The following is a 16,716-nucleotide window of genomic DNA, read 5'->3' as shown; positions in this document are numbered from 1 at the left end:
TCAGTCCTAGTCCCTATTGTCTAGTAGTAGGTGGCAGGAGTTCTACTCTCTCTCTCTCTCTCTGCGATGTGAAAAAACACTTCTTGAAGACTCATCATCATTCTTGTACCAAATGAGGCGCGATCTTTTCACCATTTTGGGATCCTTCGCTCTGTGTTATTTCACAGCATTATATTAAAATGCGGCAACATTAATAGGATAGTGGAGTCCTACACATTGTAACTGTCACAGTGAACATTCAAACAATAGACAAGACTGACAAGACCGATTTCTCTGTGAGAGGATGTAGGGTATTAATGACAATTCCAACAGAAATATGGTTCCAAACACAGTATTAGGCCTCTTGTGAGCTGCCTAAACTGGCCAGTATTAGGCCTCTTGTGAGCTGCCTAAACTGGCCAGTATTAGGCCTCTTGTGAGCTGCCTAAACTGGCCAGTATTAGGCCTCTTGTGAGCTGCCTAAACTGGCCAGTATTAGGCCTATTGTGAGCTGTCTAAACTGGCCAGTATTAGGCCTATTGTGAGCTGCCTAAACTGGCCAGTATTAGGCCTATTGTGAGCTGCCTAAACTGGCCAGTATTAGGCCTCTTGTGAGCTGCCTAAAGTGGCCAGTATTAGGCCTCTTGTGAGCTGCCTAAACTGGCCAGTATTAGGCCTATTGTGAGCTGCCTAAACTGGCCAGTATTAGGCCTATTGTGAGCTGCCTAAACTGGCCAGTAATTAGGCCTATTGTGAGCTGCCTAAACTGGCCAGTATTAGGCCTATTGTGAGCTGCCTAAACTGGCCAGTATTAGGCCTATTGTGAGCTGCCTAAACTGGCCAGTATTAGGCCTATTGTGAGCTGCCTAAACTGGCCAGTATTAGGCCTATTGTGAGCTGCCTAAACTGGCCAGTATTAGGCCTATTGTGAGCTGCCTAAACTGGCCAGTATTAGGCCTATTGTGAGCTGCCTAAACTGGCCAGTATTAGGCCTATTGTGAGCTGCCTAAACTGGCCAGTATTAGGCCTATTGTGAGCTGCCTAAACTGGCCAGTATTAGGCCTATTGTGAGCTGCCTAAACTGGCCAGTATTAGGCCTATTGTGAGCTGCCTAAACTGGCCAGTATTAGGCCTATTGTGAGCTGCCTAAACTGGCCAGGATTAGGCCTATTGTGAGCTGCCTAAACTGGCCAGTATTAGGCCTATTGTGAGCTGCCTAAACTGGCCAGTATTGGGCCTATTGTGAGCTGCCTAAACTGGCCAGTATTAGGCCTATTGTGAGCTGCCTAAACTGGCCAGTATTAGGCCTATTGTGAGCTGCCTAAACTGGCCAGTATTAGGCCTATTGTGAGCTGCCTAAACTGGCCAGTATTAGGCCTATTGTGAGCTGCCTAAACTGGCCAGTATTAGGCCTATTGTGAGCTGCCTAAACTGGCCAGTATTAGCGGTATTCTCAGGGAATCTCATGGAAGCGAATTTGAAATGAATTTGAAATGAAGGTTTTGCTCTGATGAAGTTAGTGTCGGGGGAAAAAGGCACTACAGTGAGCTTCAAAAGCATTGAGACAGTGACTCGTTTTTCATTTTGTTTTGGCTCCTTACTCCAGTATTGGGACAAATTCACTTCTATGTATTAATACACACAGCTTTTGCTAATTTGCCATAGTTAATTGTTTCTTTCAAGCATTTTAATACATTTCTTAATTTCCTGCACTAATGTGTTATCATTTACACACTGTGCCACATTTCCTTTTGTCTTAGTATGCCTCTATTTCGTGAGAGAGAAGAAAAAAACTTTTCCTTGACAGAATAATTATTCTCCTCTTTGATTGTGCATTTTTGGCAGTTCTTACTGTTGATTTCTGGGGGGTCTGTACTCCCGGAGCTGTTGAATGTTTTTGTGCTTGCCAGTTAGCTAGCAGTTCTCAGATGTTAGCAGCCAATGGCTAGCAGTTCTCAGATGTTAGCAGCCAATGGCTAGCAGTTCTCAGATGTTAGCAGCCAATGGCTATCAGTTTTCAGATGTTAGCAGCCAATGGCTAGCAGATCTCAGATGTTAACAGCCAATGGCTACCAGTTCTCAGATGTTAGCAGCCAATGGCTATCAGTTCTCAGATGTTAGCAGCCAATGGCTATCAGTTTTCAGATGTTAGCAGCCAATGGCTAGCAGATCTCAGATGTTAGCAGCCAATGGCTAGCAGTTCTCAGATGTTAGCAGCCAATGGCTAGCAGTTCTCAGATGTTAGCAGCCAATGGCTATCAGTTTTCAGATGTTAGCAGCCAATGGCTAGCAGATCTCAGATGTTAACAGCCAATGGCTACCAGTTCTCAGATGTTAGCAGCCAATGGCTAGCAGTTCTCAGATGTTAACAGCCAATGGCTAGCAGTTCTCAGATGTTAGCAGCCAATGGCTAACAGTTCTCAGATGTTAGCAGCCAATGGCTAGCAGTTCTCAGATGTTAACAGCCAATGGCTAGCAGTTCTCAGATGTTAACAGCCAATGGCTAGCAGTTTTCAGATGTTAGCAGCCAATGGCTAGCAGTTCTCAGATGTTAACAGCCAATGGCTAGCAGTTCTCAGATGTTAACAGCCAATGGCTAGCAGTTCTCAGATGTTAACAGCCAATGGCTAGCAGTTTTCAGATGTTAGCAGCCAATGGCTAGCAGTTCTCAGATGTCAGCAGCCAATGGCTAGCAGTTCTCAGATGTTAACAGCCAATGGCTAGCAGTTTTCAGATGTTAGCAGCCAATGGCTAGCAGTTTTCAGATGTTAGCAGCCAATGGCTAACAGTTCTCAGATGTTAGCAGCCAATGGCTAGCAGTTCTCAGATGTTAGCAGCCAATGGCTAGCAGTTTTCAGATGTTAGCAGCCAATGGCTAGCAGTTTTCAGATGTTAGCAGCCAATGGCTAGCAGTTTTCAGATGTTAGCAGCCAATGGCTAGCAGTTTCTTACTGGCGATAAAAACAGATGATTTCCATTTAAAAAATGAAGTCATTACTGAATTATTTACTGTTACACATAAAACATTAAACCTTGTAAACAATTCATGGTAACATCCTAAACAATGCATTTAGACCCAGCAATTATTTGAAACAGGCGATTATTTGCTGAAATGGCCGGCGTTGCCTGGCTATTAAAATGGGCAAGTGGCTATTTAAGAGTCCGCATTTAACTGAAGATTTACGATAGCTCCACATGTGAAACGACTCAAATGTCTCAGGCTTACTTTTCAGTTCTCTCCAGATTTTGCTCAAAACAAAAGTTTCACCTCTGAACTGGCTTACCTCTGAACTGGCTTACCTCAGATCTGGCTTATCTCTGAACTGGCTTACCTCAGAACTGGCTTACCTCAGATCTGGCTTATCTCTGAACTGGCTTACCTCTGAACTGGCTTACCTCAGAATTGGCTTACCTCAGAACTGGCTTACCTCTGAACTGGCTTACCTCAGATCTGGCTTATCTCTGAACTGGCTTACCTCAGAATTGGCTTACCTCAGAACTGGCTTACACTAAAACACAAACAAATCTATTTAGCTCTGGCTCATGTCCAAACTAAGATGTGCTATTGGTTGTGGGTCACGCAAGCTATGTGAAGAGAATGTTTGTACCTCTGATTGCAAATGCCTCTGGCACTGTGGCCATTGAGATCATATCGAGCCAACATCATCAGTGTGTGAACCCTCAAGAGGGATGTGTATCCTTGTGACTGTTTCATGTATCCACTTTAAATCTTTAGTGAATGGACATTGGTTTTTCCATGTGAGATTGACACATGTAATGATTGACACCTGTAGTTGTCTATTCCTACCACCCTCTATTCACAGCACCCTCCATTCTCAACACCCTCCCTTCCTGGTCATTCTCACCAAACTCCATTGTCAACACCCTCCCTTCCTGGTAATTCTCACCAACCTCCATTGTCAACACCCTCCCTTCCTGGTCATTCTCACCAACCTCCATTGTCAACACCCTCCCTTCCTGGTCATTCTCACCAACCTCCATTGTCAACACCCTTCCTTCCTGGTCATTCTCACCAACCTCCATTATCAACACCCTCCCTTCCTGGTCATTCTCACCAACCTCCATTCTCGACACCCTCCCTTCCTGGTCATTCTCACCAACCTCCATTGTCAACACCCTCCCTTCCTGGTCATTCTCACCAACCTCCATTGTCAACACCCTCCCTTCCTGGTCATTCTCACCAACCTCCATTGTCAACACTCTCCCTTCCTGGTCATTCTCACCAACCTCCATTGTCAACACCCTCCCTTCCTGGTCATTCTCACCAACCTCCATTCTCAACACCCTTCCTGGTTATGTGGAGCTGGTGGAAGTTTCCCCTAAGCACAGGTCCAGGGTCAGATACATGTTTGTCAGTTTAGAGATTAAGGTAAAGATTTGGGGTTGAGTAATCTGATCCTAGAAGCTGTTAGGAACAAAGTATACTTTCAGCTTCAGGTGTCATGCCCATACAGTAGGGGGCACAGAGACACGTAACCCCTCAGATTTGTCCTGTTAAAAACACATACAGTACCAGTCAAAAGTTTGGACACAAGGGTTTTTCTTTATTTTTTACTATTTTTTTACATTGTAGAATGATAGTGAAGACATTACAACTATGAAATAACACATATGGATTCATGTAGTAACCAAAAAAGTGTTAAACAAATAAAAATAGATTTGAGATTTGAGATTCTTCTTCATGGTGCTGCCTTGATGACAGCTTTAACCCACTCTTGGCATTCTCTCAACCAGCTTCATGAGGTAATCACTTGGAATGCATTTCAATTAACCGCACATCAAGCAGTACCGGAGCACCAAGTCTAGATCCAAGAAGCTTCTAAACAGCTTCTGAGAGCGCTCAGCATATGTGGGAACTCCTTCAAGATTGTGGGAAAAGCATTCCAGGTGAAGCTGGTTGAGAGAATATCAAGAGTGTGCAAAGCTGTCAAGGCAAAGAGTGGCTACTTCGAAGAATCTAAAATCTAAGACATGTTTTGATTTGTTTAAAACATTTTTGGGGTTGCTACACGATTCCATATGTGTTAATTCATAGTCAAAATAAAGGAACCCCTTGAATGAGTAGGTGTTCAAACTCTGGACTGGTACTGTACATGTAGGTAAGGGTAAAAGTGACTAGACAATCAGGAAAGATAATAAACAGAGTAGCAGCAGCGTACAGTGCATTTGGAAAGTATTCAGACCCCTTTACTTTTTCTACATTTTGTTATGTTACAGCCTTATTTGAAAATGGATTCAAGAAATATTTTTCCTCCTCAATCTACACACAATACCCCATAATGTCACATTCTGACCTTTATTTCCTTTGTTTTGTCTTTATTTAGTATGGTCAGGGAGTGAGTTGGGGTGGGCAGTCTATGTGTGTTAATTCTATGTTGTGGTTTTGAGTTCAGCCTGGTATGGTTCTCAATCAGAGGCAGGTGTCGTTAGTTGTCTCTGATTGAGAATCATACTTAGGTAGCCTGGGTTTCACTGTGTGTTTGTGGGTGTTTGTTTCCGTGTGAGTGTTTGTTGCCACACGGTACTGTTTCGGTTTCGTTCATGTTCATGTTTATTGTTTTGTATTGTTTCATAGTGTTCAGTTCATATCTTAAAATAAACGTTATGGACACTTACCACACTGCGCATTGGTCCTCCGATCCTTCTCGCTCCTCAGAAGAGGAGGAGGGATGCCGTTACACACAATGACAAAATAAAAACAGCTTTTTAGAAATGTTTGCAGATGTATTAAAAATAAAACACAGAAATACCTTATTTACATAAGTATTCAGACCCTCTGATAACAGACTCGAAATTGAGCTCAGGTACATTCTGTTTCCATTGATCATCCTTGAGATGTTTCTACAACTTGATTGGAGTCCACCTGTGGTAAATTCAATTGATTGGACATGATTTGGAAAGTGACACACCTGTCTATATAAGGTGCCATAGTTGACAGTGCGTGTCAGTTAAAACCAAGCCATGAGGTTGACGGAATTGTCTTGGTAAGCACTAGTGGCCACACGGAAGCCATTCCTCAGTAAGGCACATGACAGCCCGCTTGGAGTTTGCGAAAAGGCACCTAAAGACTCTCAGAACATGAGAAACAAAATTATATGTCTGATGAAACCAAGATTGAACGCTTTGGCCTGAATGCCAAGCGTCACATCTGGAGGTAATCTGGCACCATCCCTACGGTGAAGCATGGTGGTGGCAACATCATGATGTGGGGATGTTTTTCAGCTGCAGGGACTGGGAGACTAGTCAGGATCAAAGGGAAAAATGAACAGAGAGATCCTTGAAAAAACCTAGTCCAAAGTGCTCAACACCTCAACAGGACAACGACACCAAGCACACAGCCTAGACAACCCAGGAGTGGCTTCGGGACAAGTTTCTGAATGTCCGTGAGTGGCCCAGCTAGAGCCTGGACTTGAACCCGATCGAACATCTCTGGAGAGACCTGAAAATAGCTGTGTAGCGACGCTCCCCATCCAACCTGACAGAGCTTGAGAAGATCTGCAGAGAAGATTGGGAGAAACACCCAAATGCTGGTGTGCCGAACTTGTTTTTTATTTTTAATAACTTTGATAAAATGTCTAAAACCTGTTTTTGTTTTGTCATTATGGGGTATTGTGATGTCATTATGGGGTATTGTGATGTCATTATGGGGTATTGTGATGTCATTATGGGGTATTGTGTGTAGATTGATGAGGAAAAAATATATTTAATACATTTTAGAATAAGCCTGAAACTAAATGTGGAAAAGGTCAGGGCGTTTGAATACTTTCCTGTGTGTGTGTGTGTGTGTGTGTGTGTGTGTGTGTGTGTGTGTGTGTGTGTGTGTGTGTGTGTGTGTGTGTGTGTGTGTGTGTGTGTGTGTGTGTGTGTGTGTCAACGTAGTGTGTGGTTAAAGTCCAGTGAGTATACATCAAGCCTGTGCAAGAGAGTCAGTGCAAAAAATTATAATAAATACGATTAAAATAGAATTCTCCAATTTACAGTCGGGTGGCCCAGACAGCCTCCAGACCACACCCTAGCCATCCTCATCTACTTTGTGCCCCCTTAGATTTTAGGGGTGCATAGCGCCCCCTACACAAGACCACAACAACTGGAGAAACGATGCGCCTTAGGCCCTTAATAAATGAAATACATTGGCAATTCATTGGGTTGGGATGGATTGTCTAATTCAGTGGTCACCAACATTATTTGAGTCAATATCCCTTTTTGAGTAAAAAATGTAATCTACCATTCAGATTTTTTTTTGTTTTTACCATGACTTAAAAACGTAGGCCAAGCCTATGCAACAATTAAAACAGTACTATAGCAATGACGTTTGTGCAGTAGGCTATAGGCCCAATACATTATCATTGTGTAACCTACAAGGTTCTATAGTTTCTTGATGTGTTGGGGCTGTAGGCTCCACCCTGATCACTCCCTAGCCCTAGACACACCCATTGTCACTTCCTGCTTTGAGTGGCTATAGGAAGTGGGTGTGTCAAGTCCAGGATGGATTTTGACAGGAGAAAGGTGGGAGAATAAAGATTTTGTTGCCTGGGAAACTTCTGTTAGTTGGAAGAACCTAGTTTTCTTGTGATGCTGGACAGGTGAGACTTGTCACATACATGTATTGGAGAATTAAGCAAACTTCTTTTTTTTTCCTTTCTGTGGATTGTCTGACAAGTTTTTGAAAGGCTATTTCCACAGGCCTATAAATGTTTTTTTTAGGGGTGGGGCCTTTGTGGATTTCCTTCCGATCATTTTTCTGAACCGATCAACTGCACTGGTAAGATCTTTCTTTATTTTCTTGAATTGCCCTGCCAATGCACTGTTGTTGAGACCATTTGTTTGTGTTATCATTAGTTTTATCTGAGGTAGGCTATATGATCATACAGGTCATGGATCCGCTGTTGTATCACTTGTGAGACATCGCTGAGTGCGTGTACATTTTTAAATCATTTGCTTTTTTAATTTTGTATTTTACTGGGCTGATGGTGCCTGCATCTGACAGTCAGTCTCGGCGGTGGGGGAGTTTAGTAGACTTGAGGTCTGCCTGTCAACGTTCCTCCGCTGACACTGACCAAAAAGGACAGTCTTCTTCATCTGTGGGGGTTTATCGGCAGTTTGCATCCAACATTATGGTGCATTACCACCACCTAATGTACTGGAGTGTGGGCTAGAGACAAGGAGGATCTAAATCCTACCTGCCATCCCCCGTTGCTCTTAAAAAAAAGATAAAATATTTGAGACTATATTAGTATATGTAATGACGTACTACTCAATTATACTCCTTAAACTAATGTCCTGTACCCCCTTCTCTCTCATACTAGATCTCAGCATCTCTCTTTCCCTCTGATACTGCCCACACTGTAGCAATACATGCCACACGGTCTCTGTTTCCTGGCAATAATCACCCTGTTGAATGCTTTCCTATCACATGTAAGGTCTTATTCAATTGGCTGTGTCCCACCCTTAATCTACTAGCTGTGTCCCACCCTTAATCTACTAGCTGGGTCCCACCCTTAATCTACTAGCTGTGTCCCACCCTTAATCTACTAGCTGTGTCCCACCCTTAATCTACTAGCTGGGTCCCACCCTTAATCTACTAGCTGTGTCCCACCCTTAATCTACTAGCTGTGTCCCACCCTTAATCTACTAGCTGGGTCCCACCCTTAATCTACTAGCTGGGTCCCACCCTTAATCTACTAGCTGGGTCCCACCCTTAATCTACTAGCTGGGTCCCACCCTTAATCTACTAGCTGGGTCCCACCCTTAATCTACTAGCTGTGTCCCACCCTTAATCTACTAGCTGGGTCCCACCCTTAATCTACTAGCTGGGTCCCACCCTTAATCTACTAGCTGGGTCCCACCCTTAATCTACTAGCTGTGTCCCACCCTTAATCTACTAGCTTGGTCCCACCCTTAATCTACTAGCTGGGTCCCACCCTTAATCTACTAGCTGGGTCCCACCCTTAATCTACTAGCTGGGTCCCACCCTTAATCTTGTCCCTGTATAGCCTCCTCTCTTCTGTGCCTTACTGCCGTTCTCCCCTCCTGCAATGGAATTTCCCCCATCTCCACTGGGAACGTCCGAAACGCCCCACTACATATGCAGAGTCCTTGTTCCTGTATGACATCAATCCTTTCTAATGATGTCCGGGCTGCCGAACCATACGCTATACTGCGATAGTCCATTACAGATCGGATCAATGCAACATGTATGGTCATCAATGAGGAACGCCCAGCTCCCTACTCCTTTCCTGTCAGACCAGATCAATGCAACATACATGGTCATCAATGAGGAACGCCCAGCTCCCTACTCCTTTCCTGTCAGACCAGATCAATGCAACATACATGGTCATCAATGAGGAACGCCCAGCTCCCTACTCCTTTCCTGTCAGACCAGATCAATGCAACATACATGGTCATCAATGAGGAACGCCCAGCTCCCTACTCCTTTCCTGTCAGACCAGATCAATGCAACATACATGGTCATCAATGAGGAACGCCCAGCTCCCTACTCCTTTCCTGTCAGACCAGATCAATGCAACATACATGGTCATCAATGAGGAACGCCCAGCTCCCTACTCCTTTCCTGTCAGACCAGATCAATGCAACATACATGGTCATCAATGAGGAACGCCCAGCTCCCCCGCTCCGTCCCCGTCAGACAGCACATCACATTTAGCACCTTCTTACACTTTCCCACCACTCTCTCAATGTGTTCTGCCCAGGTCAGTCTAGTGTCAAAGTAAATCCCAAGGAACCTGAAGTCCCCCACCCTCTCCAACTTTCTCCCATATAACCTCATATCCCACCTTCCTCTGGGTAAAGAACACTGTCTGAGTTTTCTCTACAGGAAACCTGAATCCCCACATTAAATACCCACCGCTCTACCTCATCAGTTGCTTCCTGTACCTTCCTGACTATGTATGGCACCCCCTCTTCCATAAGGCACAATCGTGGGGCGGCAGGGTAGCCTAGTGGTTAGCGTAGCCTAGTGGTTAGCGTAGCCTAGTGGTAAGCGTAGCCTAGTGGTTAGCGTAGCCTAGTGGTTAGCGTAGCCTAGTGGTAAGCGTAGCCTAGTGGTTAGCTTAGCCTAGTGGTTAGCTTAGCCTAGTGGTTAGCTTAGCCTAGTGGTTAGCGTAGCCTAGTGGTTAGCGTAGCCTAGTGGTTAGCGTAGCCTAGTGGTTAGCGTAGCCTAGTGGTTAGCGTAGCCTAGTGGTTAGCGTGTTGGACTAGTAACCGGAAGGTTGCGAGTTCAAAACCCCCGAGCTGACATGGTACAAATCTGTCGTTCTGCCCCTGAACAGGCAGTTAACCCACTGTTCCTAGGCCATCATTGAAAATAAGAATTTGTTCTTAAAACTGACCTGCCTGATTAAATAAAGGTAAAACAAATTTAAAAAATCTGCAAATAACGACCTACTATACGGACGTACCTGAGAGTAAACATCATTGATCATGATTGAGAACAACCAAGGATTAATCACGCCCCCCCCCGTGCTGCATCGTTACCCACCAGGTACCTGAGAGATACTTCACCACCCTCATCTGGATAGACCTTCCAAACAGGAAGTCCTTTATCCAGTTGTACGTTCTTCCTCCTACCCCCGTAATATCAAGCTTGATTAACAACCCCTCCTTCCACATCATACACCTTCTCCACATCACAAAAAGACAGCTACAACAGTCTCCTTGTTCACCTGAGCCTTCCTGACCTCTGCTTCAAAGCAGGGCACTGGGTCCATAGTTCCCCTTCCCTTCCTGAACCCACTCTGATGTGTAGCGATACTAGCCCCCTGCTCTCCAGGAAGTAAGTTAGCCTCTCCGTAATCATACGTTCCATAATTTTACATACATGTGATGTTAAAGCTATTGGCCGATAGCTTGTTGGCCTCGTTGAGTCCTTCCCTGGCTTCTGGATTGGTACCACTTCTGTCTCCTTCCTGTTGTCTGGTATTGGATTGGTACCACTTCTGTCTCCTTCCTGTTGTCTGGTAGTGGATTGGTACCACTACTGTCTCCTTCCATCTGTCTGGTAGTGGATTGGTACCACTTCTGTCTCCTTCCTGTTGTCTGGTAGTGGATTGGTACCACTACTGTCTCCTTCCTGTTGTCTGGTAGTGGATTGGTACCACTACTGTCTCCTTCCATCTGTCTGGTAGTGGATTGGTACCACTTCTGTCTCCTTCCATCTGTCTGGTAGTGGATTGGTACCACTTCTGTCTCCTTCCTGTTGTCTGGTAGTGGATTGGTACCACTACTGTCTCCTTCCATCTGTCTGGTAGTGGATTGGTACCACTTCTGTCTCCTTCCTGTTGTCTGGTAGTTGATTGGTACCACTTCTGTCTCCTTCCTGTTGTCTGGTATTGGATTGGTACCACTTCTGTCTCCTTCCTGTTGTCTGGTAGTGGATTGGTACCACTACTGTCTCCTTCCATCTGTCTGGTAGTGGATTGGTACCACTTCTGTCTCCTTCCTGTTGTCTGGTAGTGGATTGGTACCACTACTGTCTCCTTCCTGTTGTCTGGTAGTGGATTGGTACCACTACTGTCTCCTTCCATCTGTCTGGTAGTGGATTGGTACCACTTCTGTCTCCTTCCATCTGTCTGGTAGTGGATTGGTACCACTTCTGTCTCCTTCCTGTTGTCTGGTAGTGGATTGGTACCACTACTGTCTCCTTCCATCTGTCTGGTAGTGGATTGGTACCACTTCTGTCTCCTTCCTGTTGTCTGGTAGTGGATTGGTACCACTACTGTCTCCTTCCTGTTGTCTGGTAGTGGATTGGTACCACTTCTGTCTCCTTCCTGTTGTCTGGTAGTGGATTGGTACCACTACTGTCTCCTTCCATCTGTCTGGTAGTGGATTGGTACCACTTCTGTCTCCTTCCTGTTGTCTGGTAGTGGATTGGTACCACTTCTGTCTCCTTCCATCTGTCTGGTAGTGGATTGGTACCACTACTGTCTCCTTCCATCTGTCTGGTAGTGGATTGGTACCACTTCTGTCTCCTTCCATCTGTCTGGTAGTGGATTGGTACCACTACTGTCTCCTTCCATCTATCTGGTAGTGGATTGGTACCACTTCTGTCTCCTTCCTGTTGTCTGGTAGTGGATTGGTACCACTTCTGTCTCCTTCCTGTTGTCTGGTAGTTGATTGGTACCACTTCTGTCTCCTTCCTGTTGTCTGGTAGTTGATTGGTACCACTTCTGTCTCCTTCCTGTTGTCTGGTAGTCGATTGGTACCACTTCTGTCTCCTTCCTGTTGTCTGGTAGTGGATTGGTACCACTTCTGTCTCCTTCCTGTTGTCTGGTAGTGGATTGGTACCACTACTGTCTCCTTCCATCTGTCTGGTAGTGGATTGGTACCACTACTGTCTCCTTCCATCTGTCTGGTAGTGGATTGGTACCACTACTGTCTCCTTCCTCTGTCTGGTAGTGGATTGGTACCACACTCCTGTTGTCTGGTAGTGGATTGTCTCCTTCCTGTTGTCTGGTAGTGGATTGGTACCCACTTCCTGTTGTCTGGTAGTGGATTGGTCTCCTTCCTGTTGTCTGGTAGTGGATTGGTACCACTACTGTCTCCTTCCTGTTGTCTGGTAGTGGATTGGTACCACTTCTGTCTCCTTCCATCTGTCTGGTAGTGGATTGGTACCACTTCTGTCTCCTTCCTGTTGTCTGGTAGTGGATTGGTACCACTACTGTCTCCTTCCATCTGTCTGGTAGTGGATTGGTACCACTTCTGTCTCCTTCCTGTTGTCTGGTAGTGGATTGGTACTTCTGTCTCCTTCCCACTACTGTCTCCTTCCTGTTGTCTGGTAGTGGATTGGTACCACTACTGTCTCTTCTGTTGTCTGGTAGTGGATTGGTACCACTTCTGTCTCCTTCCTGTCTGGTAGTGGATTGGTACCACTTCTGTCTCCTTCCTGTTGTCTGGTAGTGGATTGGTACCACTACTGTCTCCTTCCTGTTGTCTGGTAGTGGATTGGTACCACTACTGTCTCCTTCCATCTGTCTGGTAGTGGATTGGTACCACTTCTGTCTCCTTCCTGTTGTCTGGTAGTGGATTGGTACCACTACTGTCTCCTTCCTGTTGTCTGGTAGTGGATTGGTACCACTACTGTCTCCTTCCATCTGTCTGGTAGTGGATTGGTACCACTTCTGTCTCCTTCCTGTTGTCTGGTAGTGGATTGGTACCACTACTGTCTCCTTCCTGTTGTCTGGTAGTGGATTGGTACCACTACTGTCTCCTTCCATCTGTCTGGTAGTGGATTGGTACCACTACTGTCTCCTTCCTGTTGTCTAGTAGTGGATTGGTACCACTTCTGTCTCCTTCCATCTGTCTGGTAGTGGATTGGTACCACTACTGTCTCCTTCCATCTGTCTGATAGTGGATTGGTACCACTACTGTCTCCTTCCTGTTGTCTGGTAGTGGATTGGTACCACTACTGTCTCCTTCCATCTGTCTGGTAGTGGATTGGTACCACTACTGTCTCCTTCCTGTTGTCTGGTAGTGGATTGGTACCACTACTGTCTCCTTCCATCTGTCTGGTAGTGGATTGGTACCACTACTGTCTCCTTCCATCTGTCTGGTAGTGGATTGGTACCACTACTGTCTCCTTCCATCTGTCTGGTAGTGGATTGGTACCACTACTGTCTCCTTCCATCTGTCTGGTAGTGGATTGGTACCACTACTGTCTCCTTCCATCTGTCTGGTAGTGGATTGGTACCACTACTGTCTCCTTCCTGTTGTCTGGTAGTGGATTGGTACCACTACTGTCTCCTTCCTGTTGTCTGGTAGTGGATTGGTACCACTACTGCCTCCTTCCAGCTGCCTGGTAGTTTCCCCTCCTCCCATGCTCTGTTGTACAACACCAATACCTTATCCAGTGCCTCATCACAAAGATGGGCCAACATAACATAGCACACCTCATCTTTCCCAGGTGAAGTTAACCCAGCCTTACCTATTGCCCTTTCACCTCTGCCATGGTAAATGTTGCATTCAAGGGACACAGTCTTTGCTTTAACTTTCTTTCAGGCCTGATACGTTACTGCAGACATTATAAACTGAGCCATCCAATTGGTCAGTGATAGGCCTATAGTGCACTTGATTTGCTCTCCGGGCCCACCGGGAAAGGCAGAGTTTGTACCGTCAGACACATTAAATTGTAATAGTTCACCTACCCAGCATGCAGTGCAGCTGAATCTACCTACCTTCAACAGCGCCAGATAAATAAATGAAAATAGAAATGTGAAAAGCTTTGTTGGGTTTTTTAATCGACCGGTTGGTGACCACTGGTCTAATTGCATAGATTGAACAAACCTTTCTACAGCGATCTGCATTGATGTGACATCGCTAACAAATTATAACTGAAATGGTGGGGTGTAATTGTTTGAAATGTTTTTCTTTTGTTAAATTTCTTTATTGGCCAAAGAATCCATTACCTCAGCAAATTGCCACGACTGAATAAAACATTCCATCACTCGTTTGTTTGACCAGCAATGTATAACATTCATCCACTTTTGTTTTTGTCTTCTAATGAAATCATCCCTTTTTTTAATTTGAAAAATATTACTGCTCTGATGATTCTGTGTTTAGGCCGGCAACATCCTAAGTGAATTTCATTAGGGCTAATGAATAATGCATTTTATTTTTTATGGCATTTTTAATACAAGGTCGGGGACACCTTGGGACATGTACCTGGGTGAAGCGCGGCGGACATTTTGGCTCAAAGACGGCACCACACTGTTTTAAATAGCCCTTGCACCTGAATGCTACATAGGCCCCATAATGTTCTTTCTATAGTGAATTCCAGTGCCGCACACTGACTCTTGGTGAGTCTGAAACGGGTTGGTTGGTCTTGGTGCTGTGAAACGTAACCCCCTGCCCTGACACTGTGGGGTCATTTCTATGTCATGTGTCACACACGTTGCCATTGGCTGTGTCAACATATCATTTCCTGTGACACTCATGGCACCTGAGGGAGGAAACCACCTACTGTAAAAGGGTTGTCTCTCCAACGGCGCTCTAACACAATATGTCAGCCCAAGTATTCAAACAACTCCCCACGGAAAAACCCTCGTCTCTACTATAAACCTCACTTGAGCTCCTGTACTCTGACGTGATGGAATCGACTTTGAGCAAGTGGCAATACACACACAGTTGCCATGGTGACGCCTGTAACCTACACGGTGACGCCACGGTGGTGGCAAAAGTACCCAATTGTCATACTTGAGTAAAAGTAAACACCTTTTTTTTATTAGAAAATTATTCAAGTAAAAGTGAAAGTCACCCAGTAAAATAGTACTTGAATTAAAGTAAAGGTATTTTGTTTTAAATATACTTAGGTATCAAAATGTAATTGCAAAACAAGTATAAATCATTTCAAAATACTTATATTAGGCAATCCAAATTGGTACAATTATTATTTTTACACTTCCAGAGAGTCAAGGGCACACTCAGACATCACTTACAAATGAATAATTTGTGTTTAGTGATTCCACCAGATCAGAGGCAGTAGGGATCAATCAATCAAATGTATTTATAAAGCCCTTTTTTACATCAGCCGATGTCACAAAGTGCTGTACAGAAACCCAGCCTAAAACCCAAAACGGCAAGCAATGCAGATGTAGAACGACTGAGGCTAGGAAAAACTCCCTAGAAAGGCCAGAACCTAGGAAGAAACCGAGAGAGGAACCAGGCTCTGAGTGGTGGCCAGTCCTCTTCTGGCTGTGCCGGGTGGAGATTATAACAGAACATGGCCAAGATGTTCAAATGTTCATAGATGACCAGCAGGGTCAGATAATAATAATCACAGTGGTTGTAGAGGGTGCAACAGGTCAGCACCTGAGGAGTCAATGTCAGTTGGCTTTTCATAGCCGATCATTCAGAGTTAGAGACAAACAGGTGCAGTAGAGAGAGAGTACAAAACAGCAGGTCTGGGACAGGTAGCACGTCCAGTGAACAGGTCAGGGTTCCATAGCCGCAGGCAGAACAGTTGAAACTGGAGCAGCAGCACGACCAGGTGGACTGGGGACAGCAAGGAGTTATCATGCCAGGTAGTCCTGAGGCATGGTCCTAGGGCTCAGGTCCTCAGAGAGGAGAGAGAGAGAATTAGAGGGAGCATACTGACATTCACACAGGACACCGGATAAGATATGAGAAATGCTCCAGATATAACAGACTGACCCTAGCCCACCGACACAAACTATTGCAGCATACATACTGGAGGCTTTGACAGGAGGGGTCGGGAGACACTGTGGCCCAGTCCGACAATACCCCCGGACAGGGCCAAACAGGCAGGATATAACCCCACCCACTTTTCCAAGACACAGACCCCACACCACTGGAAGGATATCTTCAACCATCAACCTACTACCCTGAGACAAGGCAGAGTATAGCCCACAAAGACCTTCCCGAACCCGAGGGGGGTGCCAACCCAGACAGGAAGATCACGTCAATGACTCAACACACTCAAGTGATGCATCCCTCCTAGGGACAGCATGGAAGAGCACCAGTAAGCCAGTGACTCAGCTCCTGTAATAGGGTTAGAGGCAGAGAATCCCAGCGGAGAGAGGGGAACCAGCCAGGCAGAGACGGCAAGAGCGGTCCGTCGCTCCAGTGCCTTTCCGTTCACCTTCACACCCCTGGGCCAGAATACAATCAATCTTACTGAAGAGATGAGTCTTTTTAATAAAGACTTAAAGGTCCCGACCGAGTCTGCGTCTCTCCAATGGATAT

The 16,716-nt window shown here is 45.3% G+C and overlaps 1 protein-coding gene across 2 annotated transcripts in view; it reads left to right on the top strand.

The window, feature by feature from the left end:
* Positions 1-7,548: 7,548 nt before the first annotated feature.
* The window catches only part of elavl2 (ELAV like neuron-specific RNA binding protein 2), an 87,109-nt gene continuing 77,941 nt past the window's right edge, over positions 7,549-16,716 (top strand). Inside the window, exon 1 of one of the 2 annotated variants that reach the window (XM_052459263.1) lies at positions 7,549-7,762. The gene's annotated coding sequence lies outside the window, so the exon portion shown is untranslated. The remainder of the gene's footprint in view (positions 7,763-16,716) is intronic. The other variant, XM_052459264.1, reaches the window with a different exon arrangement.

Source organism: Oncorhynchus keta, chromosome 13 (assembly GCF_023373465.1).
Source record: "Oncorhynchus keta strain PuntledgeMale-10-30-2019 chromosome 13, Oket_V2, whole genome shotgun sequence".
Lineage (NCBI taxonomy): Eukaryota > Metazoa > Chordata > Actinopteri > Salmoniformes > Salmonidae > Oncorhynchus > Oncorhynchus keta.
This window is presented reverse-complemented; position numbering and strand designations above follow the sequence as displayed.